Here is an 11,957-nt window from a genome sequence, read left to right on the forward strand (position 1 = left end):
GCTATTCTTTTCATCCATCCAGAAAGCTTTAAGATTCCAGTCTCTCCACAGGCTTCATGGCAATGGCCTAATTGCCTTTCAGGGAGGATAAAATACCCACATTTCTGAGCCTCCACCCCCCACGCCCTTAGGCCTTTGCTTCTTACACCATCAGTGTTGGGATTGCTGGTACCAGATCTGTTATATCTTCTCCAAGCTGTTTGCTTCCAGAGAGACAGCCCAAGGGGCGACAGCCAGGGTAATGGGGGAAATGAAACAATCCTAAAGCTTTCAAGTTGTTTAAAGCTTTTCAAGTTGTTCCCCTCACCTGCTCCTTGTCCTCCCTGCCAACACTCCCTCTGCCCCAGATTCGTTGGCAGTCCAGGCAGGAGCCGACTGCCTACCAGGCATCCTCATTAAAATGCACTGTTCTTGCTAATTACGAGCCAAGATTCTCCTACGGTGGGGTGGGCCTGGTCTGGGCATTGCCATTATCTTCATAAATAGACTCTTTAATTTGCAAAGGGTGTTGTCATAGCCCGGGCATCCTCAACCTGGCAAAGGCTCTGTGCATTCTTGAGTGACGAAGGGAATGTGCCAGCAGGAGGAGGCAGGGGTGTTCATGCCAAAGCAGGGCTCTGTCCTGAATTCACCCCACTCAGTCTGGGCAGCAGGCAGCCAACACAATGGCTGGATGTGAGAGTACAACCGTGGTGCGCAGTAGCATATGGGCCAGATCTTCTGGGAGATTTTATTTCCTGTCATTTTAATCTTTACAGCAAAGGCAACCTAGTCAGTGTTAAAAAAAAGTTTTTTTGTAAATATGTTTAAGTGCTCTATTTTTCTTTCTTTTTAAGAGGATGTTCCAACTCCCGCCCCCAAAAAATCATAAATTGGATGGGGGTGTAGGTGTATGGGGTACAGATGAGTTCTTGGTCTCCAAAATATGCCATATGCAAGCTCATCTATGAGAATTTGTTTATATATTTAACTGTCTTCGCCTACAAAACTCTTTCTGTGTACAGTTTCTGTCTGTTTAATGCTCAGCTGCCTTTTCCAGTGCTAGCCTTGTCTGTACACCGTCTGTTCTGACTCCCTCACAAATGTCACCCCTTTTCTACAATGTCAGGGTGGTTCTATGTCATCTGTTAAGTGCCACTGAAGCGCTTACTGTGTAGTGCTGGCTTTGTCCCCATCTCACACCTGTCACACCTATGGTCTTGAATCCTTACAATGGACCTGCAGCACAAGTGTTCTCATTACACACACACACACACACACACACACACACACACACACACACACACACACTCACTCACACCTAACTCATCTTAGCCAAGAACAAAGTAAGGCTTGAAACCTTCTGTTGCAGTTCTTAGTGAACCTCCACCTTCTACTAGATTATAGACTCCTGAGGGAAAGATTCTGTTCCTAGGTGCTCAATAGAAGTGAGTCAGAGAAAGAAACAGCCCTGCACCATAGTCTAATTAGTTCCTTAAGACATGTTGTCAAGAAGAGCTGCCTGAAAAGGCAGCTCAAAGTGTCAGTGTGGAGCACATGCCTCTTTGCAAATTTACAGCTTGTGAGTTTACCATTAAAATGGCCACGGGACCTGGGAAGGTTATAAGTCAAGCCACTGGCCTCCCCATGAACATTAGTGCAATCAGGAAGCACTTCTCAAACTCTGAGGTGCAAAGGAATCATGGCAGGCTCCTGTTCAAAGGCAGGTGCAAGGCAGGCATGGGTGAGGGAGGCATAACTGGGGCCACTATTTGAGCAGACGGACAAGAAGAGACTGCTGATAAACCACCCATGAGCAAGTGGGGTACATAGAAGCAGAAGGGAGGCTGTGAGGGTTTGAAGGTAGGGAGGACCATGAACGAACAGCAAGTAGGGGAAGAGTTCACTGTGTGTCTCTCACATACAGATCTTGGTCTTACTGTATATTGCATCCTTTGCCTGGGAACCCCTTTACAAATAAACTTTCATTTGTCCTTGAAGACAACTCAGAGGTCATTTCCAGTAAGGTTTGCCACTCCTCTAGGCTCGGCTAAGTCTCCTGTCCCACCTCTGGATAATGGTTGGTTCATACCCTAGATTCTGTCTGCCTCCCGCTCCTGCCCACAAACTATGACTGTGCATTTCTTGAGGCAAGAGACTATGAATTAATGAAATGACACATGGTAGGTGTTCTTTAATAAGCTGAGATTACCAAAGAGCAGAGAGAGATCATGTAGAAGAAGCCAGCCTTTCCTCTACCCACTCCTAGGACTTCGAATTAGCTTGAATAAAATAGATGCACCGAAAAAAAACATACAAACTGTATTGTCACAAGTTGAAGATGGCATAGAGTCTTCATAAAGAAATAAAGACCCCAAACACCTGGAGTGGGAGACTTACAGCATGAATGGGACAAGGAGGACGAACGTGTAAACCCTGCAGTAGGCAGGAAGGGACATTAGTTACATAGGACTAGAGATGGGAAAGGAAGAGAGGGCAGTGAAGAGGTGCTGTGCTGATATCACAGACCACAAACATGCCATTTAACATACAGCCCTGAAAGATGGGAACTTAAAACAGCATACACTTGTTGAAGGCATGGGGCATGGACTAGGCAGACATTAGACTCTCTCATGCATCTGCGCTCATTTGACAAGTCAGCTACAGTGGCTTGGTTAAACATTTAAGGCATTAGGCAAGGTCCATATAGTCTTTCAGTTCAAATCTGAAGTAGGATTCCAACACACACACACACAGAGAGAGAGAGAGAGAGAGAGAGAGAGAGAGAGAGAGAGAGAGAGAGAGAGAGACAGACAGACAGACAGACAGACAGACAGACAGACAGCAGAGAGACAGAGAGAGACAGAGACAGAGAGACGGAGAAACACAGAGAGAGACAGAGACAGAACAGATTATATATATATATATATATATATACAGAGAGAGAGAGAGAGAGAGAGAGAGAGAGAGAGAGAGAGAGAGAGAGAGAAGCATTCAATGCCTTTTGATGCTATATTCACTAGATATGGTACACCATCACCATTTTTTCATCTGATTGGCCAGATCGAGTCTATAGTCCTGCCCAGAGGCAAGAGGTGGGGAAACAGATCTGTGACTTTAGTGAGAGAAGAAGTACAAATCAAATGAGGAGACAGCTACAAAGCAGGGCTATAAGGATCAGGGACTCTGAAGCCAATTGCATCAACCATTTGCAAGGGACTTCTCCTGCAGGTACCAGGCTCCCCTCTTGAGGGACCTGACATCAGGAGGCACCTGGCCTGCAAAACATGACCACTCCTCATCCTTGGCTCACCACTCACCTCAAGCAGATGTTGTCTCCACAGACAGCTTCTCAGTTGTTTGCTCCAGCTGTGCAACTGATGTGTGTCCATGTAATTAAGACTACACCTAAGAGTAGGGTGAGTGAGATACGATCAGAGAGAGAAAGCTGTTAATAAAAAATAACTAAGCAAGTAAAAATAAGTTTAAGTTTAGCTCCATTCAAGCTACCAAGTTTTCTATAATCTGTATAAACCTTTAAGTTGTCCACGAGTATGGTGTTTTCTTTTTTCTTCCTTCTTTTAATTTTCATTTCCTGAAATAGGATCTTGTGTGGCCCAGGATACATAAACTCCTGATCATCCAGCCTATTACAGAAGCCACTGAGCCCACTTTATATTTTCAATGTAATGATTTGAATAGGTGATATTTGTTGAATACAGATTAAAAGATTATTCAACAATCTTCTCTCAGTCCCAATGAGTCAGTCCTTCTCAGAGGCAAATGATGTGTTTTAAATCACTGCCATCCAAAAATGAAGATAAAATTTGATATAAACAAATACATACATATGCTTTGCCTTTGACAGTGTATTTTGATTTTATTTTTCCAATTAACATTCTTTCTTTTTCTTTCTTTCTTTCTTTCTTTTCTTTTTTTTTTTTTCTGAAACAGTGTTTTTCTGTGTAGCCTTGGCTGTCCTGGCCTCAGTCTGTAGACCAGGCTGGCCTCAAACTCACAGAGATCCACCTGCCTCTGTCTCCCAAAGCGCTGGGATTACAGGCGTGCGCCACTGCACTATGCTCAATTAACATTATTTCAATAAAAATGTTTTCCAAACTGAGGCATAAAAATATTCCCATTTTATTTTTTTAGAGCTTCATGATTTTCCATTGTGTGAATGCATGAAAGTGTCTTTAATCACTCCCTGCCGACAGCCATTCAGTGTGTGCCCATTCTCCTGGTGTTAGATAATTAAATTCAAGGAGATCTGCAAGAAGACATTGACAGAACCCAAGTGTGGGACTGATGAATGGGATGGGATTGATGACAGTGACTGTTCTATTGTCTTCTGATTGGAGTCTTTGTCTTAGTTGTAATCGTAAAACATGAGAGAGAGAGAGAGAGAGAGAGAGAGAGAGAGAGAGAGAGGGGAAGAAGACAGCTCAGCAGATAAAGGCTCTGGCATCCAAGAATGATGATCTGAGTTAAACTCCCAGGTCCCATATAGTGGAAGAAGAGAACGGGCTTCAGGGCATTGTCCCCTCACCTCCTCAAGGGCACTATGGCATGCCTGCACATAAACCTATACACACAGACACACACAGGCACACAGGACACACACACAGACACATACACAAACACACCGAAACACAGACACACAGACATGCCGACACACAGACACACAGACATGCCGACACACAGACACACACACCCAGTAAAAATGCAAACAAACAAACAACAAACAAAACAAAACAAAACAAAAAACTCACAGAAAACCTCATGTGTCTGGTGTTTGGGACTGTATGTTTTAACCTGTAGAGGAAACCATATGAGAGCAGGGTGCTGGGAGGAAACAAAGGGCTATGATTCAAAATATAAGCCAGTCTGGGAATGCAGCCCAGGGCTGGAGTGCATGCTTAGCATGCACAAGACCTGCATCTACCCCCCTCCCCCGGCCCCCGACACCCACCCTGAGTTTACATGGCTGGTGAGCACCATCAGGGACAAGCTAGCTCATTCAAGCATCTCCTCACACACAGTAGTGACTCCACACTAGGGCCTCTACTTTACTCTCTGTACTTTTTGGTTCCAGAGGCTGAATTTGAGGTGCCCAGAACAAGTCACTTGACAAAAGCCATGTCATGGCCATAGCCATTGGATTCACGAGGATCTTAGGTCAACTCAGAGTAGCCAAAATGACAGTCGCTGTTGAGAATTCAGGGAGGATGTTAACTTATCCACAGCCATAGCTACATACAAACACCAGGACACTAATTGTTCCTGCTGCCTCAGAACTACTGAGAAACAGGTTAGGCCTCACGTATCAGACCTATGGAACCAGTCTCTCTGGAGTCTGTAATAAGCTTCTGTCAGGCCCCGTCAAGTCTGGGAACTCTACCAAGACAACAGCGCAAGTAAACATGACTGTGTTCAGAAACTAGGGAGCTCAGCCCTTCTGGAGTCTGTATATGGGTAGGACACACTAAAATGTCCTGTGCTCAGGTGCCCTAGTGCTAACTTATAGGATGGCTGCGCCTTCTCTCTTGCTTCAAGGGGCTTGGCGGCTAACAAGGATCCCTGCATGGATGAGACTGAAATGGTAATATACAGAGAAAGCCATGGTCAGGGGGCCGGTCTAAATCTCCATCTGCCTTTGGCACAAAGTCCTCCCAGGTGTGCAGTGAGTGATGCCGGTGGGATGGTCGGTTGTGACATTAGGATTAGCTGAATTGGCAAGGAAGCTAGCCTGGCAGGGAGGGACACTAGGTCCAAGGCTGGCCACAGAGCCTGAGTACGCAAAGATGACTTCCAGGATGTGCCCTTGCAGTAACAGCAGCTGCTCTCTCTGGAAGGTGTATGGGTTTAGAGCAGTGGGTGTACAGAAAGGCGCTGTGGGTGTGGAGGGGGTTGTTGTCTGGATTTAAAGTTTGGAGTCAATGTGGGGAGCTCTGGTTTCTCATTGGGGGAATTAGATGTGCTCATCCAATGTCCTGGTGGGTGAGCTGGACCTGGGTCCTAACTGTAAATGGACGTGTTGGCCTTGGAGTTGGGCCATCAGGGACTGCCATCTTTAAGCTTCATCTGACCCTTGATACGGGTTCCATCTCCTCTGTAATTACACTGCAGATTCAATCTCTGAACTCCAACCAGGAATCCAGCACAGTGGGCTATGGCAGTTTGCTATTTCAGGGTATGATGAGCAAATCAACTCCCCTTCCAACAGCACAGGCAGCTTCTCAAGGGCCTAACCATACCCTGCACAGAGTTGCTGCTCAGTGAATGTGTGTAGAGTCCAGGACAGTAAGTCAGTAACCATCCCAAAAGGCAGTTGTGTCTAGAGGTAGCCTCTCCTACAGCATAGAGACTGATGGTCGTGTGTTTTCCAGAATCTATGTTAGTGTTCTGAGTCTGCACAAGAGTGTTTGTACAGAATGGCGTGCAAAATAACCCTCTGTGCTTTGAAAGTACACCAAGCTCATGAATAACAAAAATAAACAAATAAATTCACACAGAGAGGTAGAAGGTAGAAAATGTTTCCTCACTTGTCACCAGGCTTATAACTGACACTCCCATAACCAAAGATGCTTTAATGAGAAAGAATAGCATTTTAATCAATGTTTTATGTGACACAGGAGATTTCAAGATGAAGGCTCAGATTAGAGATGAAGCTCAGTTGATAGAGTGCCTGCCTAGTATATTAGCTTTGACTGTCAACAGCCTGCAGTCATCTGAGAGAGAAACTGCCTAAACCAGACAAACCTGTAGGCACGTCTATGGAGACTCCCTTGACTGTTAACAGCTATATGAGAGCCTGCCCACTGTGTGTAGAACTAGTCCCTGGTCATTTGGTCCTGAGCTGTGTAAGACAGCTAGCCAAGCAGTCAGCAAGCAGGATTTGTTCAGGGTTGCTGTTCTACTTCCTTTCAAAAGGATTCATCCCAGCTGGGCTTGTTCAAGGAGAGGTGGAGTAGGACAGGAGACCCTCCCCTGAGTATCCAGCTGCTCCTTACCACTTGCTAAACAACTCTGCCTTAACTGCAGGTGGCCTCAGGGAGGGACTAGAGTATTTACTCAGGAGAAAACTAGGGAGAGGATCCTCTAAGTGGCTAAGGGGAAGGCCTTCACCCTGCTGGGTCTAGGCTTTACAAGTATTGCCAATTGAGAGAGAGGTACACCCACACCCTTGTAAGAAACCGCTCACTGATGCTCCATAAGGAAGCTCAGTAAACCAACTCCTTGCTTCCTCTGAGTAAACTTAGGCTGAACTGTACCTGGGTTTGTAGTTGGGACTTTAGGAGAAGGGGTACACACTGCCTATGTCTTCTCATGGGAAGAAAGTTTAGCAACACATCTCTCATACACAGCGCAGACTTAACTGCAGGTTACAGAAAACCCCTAATGATCCCTCTGTCTTGAAATTTGTTGAACATACATAGTGAATTGCCAAGACTAGAGTGTTCTTCATCAAGGACTCTGGGTGAGATAACACTGAACTTGTTCTTCTGTCAGCCTTGTTATGCCAGTGAATTCCAGGGAGTGATGTATGTTTGGTTTTTTTTTTTTTTTTTTTTTTTTTTTTTTGTTTTCTTTTGTTTTGTTTTGGGAAAGTCAGCAAGCCATTGTTGAGCAGAATTTCTGCAGATATTGTCAGCGGGGACATAATCTGGGTCAATGAATCATAAATTCTATTTTGGTAGTTCGCCGAAGACAACATTGAGGACATAGCTGTCCCGATGGGGAAAACTGGAAAAAGACACTCTTAATGAGGCAGCAATACAGCAGGGCAGGAGAGAAGGGGAGAGGCACTCTGCCCAACAGATTGGAGGCTTCCCTTCAACTGTTTGTTTAGTCACCAAGCAGGTTGGGTCTTTCTCTTTCCCTCTGAGTCCTGAGAGTCACAGCACAGCAGTGAAGACAACAGATTGCACAATTACACACAAACAGGAACACGACACTAGCATAGGTTCCCTGGGGTCTTCAAATGACTGCCACTGCTCAGCTTATCAATCTGTGAAGAATCACTTTGTCCCTGACAACAAACCCACAGACATTAAACGGCAGCAGCTTGGTATGGTTCACATTGTCCCAGTTTGTATAGGTTACAGAAAACAGCCAGGTTGCTCGCTAACTTATCTCCTTTTGGTTCATTGAAGTCCGGGTGCTGCTATTGGTGGTGGAGGGTTGGGAGGAAAAGAAAGCGAGCATGTGTTCATCAGACATGGGCTTTCTTCCACACAGCTTTATCTGACTTTATATACATGAAAACACTGAAGATAAACAGCAGTATCAAGCCTATCACTGCTATTACTCACGCAGGAACGATGTCTAAGATCTTCAATCCAAACGACCTTCTGTGTAGCTTATCAAGATCACAAAGGAAGAGAAAGCACCTGGGGCGTCTACTTACAAGCAAGGTCCCGCAACTGTGCATTTACCTCCCCCCACTACAGTCTCCCCACTGGTCCTCAGGGCTTCTCATGAGTAAGAACAGCTGTCCTTTGTTTCCGATAAGGACAACAAGAAAAATGAAGCTTAGTTGCAGAAGGAGTGATTTGGAGGAAAAGTGGGAAAGTGTGAGACCAAGGGATGAGTTACAAGGGATGGTGGCAGAAAAGATAGGAGGATTAATCATGGAAACCAACGCTGAAGTGGACCACTTCTATACTCATCCTGCTGGCTAATCTGGGGTTCTGCTTGTCCCGTCTGAGGTCTGTCAGCCATGACTGCTGTGGCAGACGGTGTTTGCCTCCACTGAAGAGTGTCTGCTCCCATGAGACTCTAGTCCACGGGGACTCTCTGGTTCAAGTTGGGAAATGGAAGATAAATGACCCTCTTTCAAAATGAGCAATTATCATCCCTCATTGAGAGGAAAAAGGCTTCTTTGTCTTCCTCATGGAGGACAAAAAATTACCTCGTAAAACATTAGGAGGCATTCTTCACACCAGATCCGTGGGGGTGCGTGAAGGCTGGATCCTTGGACCTGATTGCTCACTACACTTGCCAGGGATATTGGCCCCCATAGTCCAATTAATCAGTTTGAATGGTGCCGGGAATTTTAAAACATATTCCTAAGTGATTTATATGAAGCAAGTGTATGGGACATACTGCAGAATAGGTCACAAGTGTCACTAGAAACTAAAGGCTTGGTCCCCCAATTGAGAGACAGTGGGACCTTTAGGGACTATGACCTAGGGAAAAGTCCTTAGGTTACTGTGAGACCAGGGCCCCTCACTCCTTTGCTCCCTGACTCATGATGAGGTAAGCCATTTTGTCTGTCTCCAGATTCTCCCTCCTCCATCAGGTGCTCCCTTTCTCAGGGGCCCAGAAGTGAGGAAGCTACCCCAGCTTCCCCAGCCTAGAAACTCCAAAGCCATGAGCCAAAACAAACCTTTTCTCTTCATAAGCTGATTGTCTCAGATACTTGCTACAGTAATACCAGGCTGGCTGTCTTCGTCCATGCTCTATTGTTGTGAAGAGACACCATGTCCACAGCAACTCTTATAAAGGGTGTGCCTTACAGTTCAGAGGCTTAGTCCATTGTCATCATGGAGAGAAGCATGGCATCGTGCAGGAGGACATGGTGCTGGAGAAGGAGCTGAGAGTTCTATACCTGGATAGGCAGACAACAGGAAGTGAACCAGCTTGAGCTTCTGAGACCTCAAAGGCCACCACTCTCTAGTGACCTCCTCCAACAAGGCCACACCTCCTAATAGTGCCACTCCCTTTGGACCACGAGAGCCATTTTTATTCAAAGCATCACACTGACTCACATGGGGATACACTGGTTGGACTGAGCTCCTATACTAGGCCCAATAGACTGAATCCAACTGGAGCTGCATGAAGCTGTAATTCCATGCCACTGGGATGAAACCAACTCGTCCACCTGACCCTCTGATTAATCAAGAGGGAGTGGGGTGATATCCAAATACCCAGATAAGCACGTGCAGGGCTAATTAGCAGGTCTCTGCTCTGTCTTTACAAAGAAGTAGCCTCTTGGTAGCCAGGCAGCTTTTCCATATGGCTTTATTGCCCTGTCGGCCAATGGGAGCACACAGTCAGCTTTGCAGTGCAGAGGACTCCCTAAGTCACAAATCATATATAAAAGGCAATTAGATCTATAACTAAGTTTGTTCTCATTTCATCTCTTGACATTCAAAAGGGCGCTGAGGAACTGGAAGCAGGAACCATGGAGGAAGGCGGCTTGCCGGGCTCTCTCACAGAATCATGTTTTGTTAGCTTTCTTATACAGCCCAGTAGCTAATGCTCAGGAAACAAACCTTCCCCCCAGTGAGCTGGGCCCTCCTAAATCACTAAAGAAAATCAGGACAATCTCTCACATAGATCAACTTGATAAAGGAGTTAGTCAGTTGAAACTTTTCCAGGTGGTTCTGGGAGGTGTGGAGTTGATGGTCAGGGCTAACTAGGACAGATGGAGGGGTGAGTCTGAGCGGACACGCATGCACAGGGGCTCACTCTCTCTTTATAAGAGTGTTGGCATTGGTTATCAAGGAAGTGTGGTGGGGGGCACCTGGTACTCCACAGGCATCTTTCAGAGACACAAGGGGCCTATTGCCTGATCTCTCCAGCCCCGGCTCATGGAAGCGAAAGAGGGCTTCCCAGATCTGCTTAACCTTGACCTGGAGGAAAGCTGTCTCTGGATACCAATCCTCCTCATCACCCTTGGCAGGGTGCCAAGGACTTAACATCCACCCCCAGCCCCCCCACCCCCACCCCCACCCCAAGAGCTCTCCAGATGATTTTAGCTGCCAAACAGGTTTGGGAACAATGGCAGAATCTGGCCAAGATAATTAAAGGGGGTCAGGAAAAGGGCTCTGCCTGAGCCTGCTCGCTCACTCCGTGCTCCACTGCCAGGTGTCATCAATCCCGTGAGCCACGAGCATGCTTTCTGTCTGGCTTCCCCAGAGTCCTCACTTCAAATGTATCTCGATGCGAAGTCACGGAGCCTTGACACTTAAAGTTAAGTTCAACATGTATACAGGATTTTATAAGAGGAGGGCAAGGGGTGACTTGGGGACGAGGATTGGTGTGGGAAAAGTGAAAGGGGTGGCATCCAAGAAGAGGAAGCTTTTAGCAGTGTGACAGGCAAAGGAGTCGGCCAGGTGGTAGGAGAAAGGCCTAGAATGAAAGAAGTCAAAATGCCAAGGTCAAAATACCACTCTAGTGTGGTACTGCCTTTAAACTTCTGTCCACAGATTCCTGGATGACAGGCACTTTGCCAAATACTTCACCACCAATTTGGTTTTCCCAGCAGAATAGAACAATAGCCCTTCACTCCTGCCCTATGGAGGGAGAAACTCTATTACCCTTTTCAATGAGGCAGACAGGTGGCACTGTGTCCCTGAGTCTTACAGAGTGGGGCAGGGGGGGGGGGGTGAGCAGGGCATGAGGTTATGAATATGGTTCAGTGCTTAAAGTGCTTAACACACAAGAGTAAGGATAAGGGTCTGCATCCCCAGATAAATCCCACACAAAGCCCCTGGGTCTGTTGGCCCATTTGGGTCCATGTCGCAAAGGTTGGAGACAGGATTTCCACAGCAAGCTAGGTGGCTAGACTAGTCTGGGGTCACTTGGGTGATTCTGTTTTAATGAATAAGGTGGAGAATGATCAAGAAAGAGCCCCAGTGCCATCCTTGGGCCTCCACATGCACACTTATATGCCCCCCACAAACATGTGAACACAGGTAAAATGCACACACACACACACACACACACACACACAGAGAGAGAGAGAGAGAGAGAGAGAGAGAGAGAGAGAGAGAGAGAGAGAGAGAGAGAGAGAGAGAGAGAGAGATTCACACACACACCATACACACATGCAAATGCAAAAGAGATGGGGAGAGAAATGAAAAAGAATAATCATCTTTGGAGAGAAGCTCTGGCTGGTGATAGATTTTCCTGTCATCTTTCGAACCTTATTCTCCCAGATTCCTCCAACAGCTGGCAGGTTCAGCCCT

The sequence above is a fragment of the Acomys russatus genome, chromosome 14 (genome assembly GCF_903995435.1).
Source record: "Acomys russatus chromosome 14, mAcoRus1.1, whole genome shotgun sequence".
Lineage (NCBI taxonomy): Eukaryota > Metazoa > Chordata > Mammalia > Rodentia > Muridae > Acomys > Acomys russatus.